This window comes from Centruroides vittatus, unplaced genomic scaffold (genome assembly GCF_030686945.1).
Source record: "Centruroides vittatus isolate TY-2023 unplaced genomic scaffold, ASM3068694v2 contig_917, whole genome shotgun sequence".
Taxonomy (NCBI): Eukaryota; Metazoa; Arthropoda; class Arachnida; order Scorpiones; family Buthidae; genus Centruroides; species Centruroides vittatus.
The window spans coordinates 17,295-18,349 of NW_027122604.1; positions in this window are offsets into that span (position 1 = coordinate 17,295).

The following is a 1,055-nucleotide window of genomic DNA, read 5'->3' on the forward strand; positions in this document are numbered from 1 at the left end:
AATGCCAAAAATCATATTTACTTTCAGATTTATATTTTTTATAAAGAATTTTTTTACTTTGTAGATTTTGTATGCATTGTTTAGTAATTACTTGTTTTGTAAAAATTATTGTTAATAGTCTTGTGTATGTTTTATTACATTTTTGGAATTAAATGTTTTCTGTACATTATGTGTATGTATTATTAATTATGCCCAAGTATAAATTCACCTTGAAAAAATAAATGGTTTCCGCCGTCCGGCCGGTATTCTAGAATGTGCTCTTAGGTACAAAAAGGTTGGAGACCCCTGCTCTATTAGAAAGAATGGGCACGAATAAACAGTTTTTTTAGCCTTATAATTGATATATATACCAAAGTTAATGCAAGATGCAAGAGTAAAGATATTAGCCAAAACGACCGACTCATTTGGTATTGACATTGGAGTTCTCCACGGTGAAATTCTGAGCCCATTGCTTTTTAATTTGTACGTTTCTTTTTTTTATTTCACTCTTTCCGCCTGCTAAAGAGGGCCTCTTTTTAGCAGACCCACAATGGGGCGGCCGTGTGGTGAAGGACGGGGCCCGACATATCCGAAAAAATTTCTGAAGATTTTTTCGACCCGTCCGGATTCGAGTCCCCCAGGGCGGCAGGCTGCCAACCTTGACTACTTGGCCATCCAGCCGGCGTTTCATGGATATAATTTCTAAAAATTAAAAGCACGTGACTGATTTGAAGCGGAATGAACATCGTCTTATCCTATACGAGAAACGATATCTATGATGTATTATTATTTTTTAATTTTCTATTTGTATAATTTATCTTATATTTTTACATACTCTTTAATTACAGTATAATGCTTAGATCAACTAACAGATTCCAACAATTCGATTAAAATAAATATACATTTCAAGAATCGATATCGACTTCAATGAAATAAAATAAATTATTTAAATAATCTCTTCATACGCGTAAATTTACATTATAAAAATGAAAATAAATTAATTATCGCTAAATATTTATGTATTTATTATGTTTTCCAAATAGTATATAATTATTTAAAACAGAAGATGGCGCTTC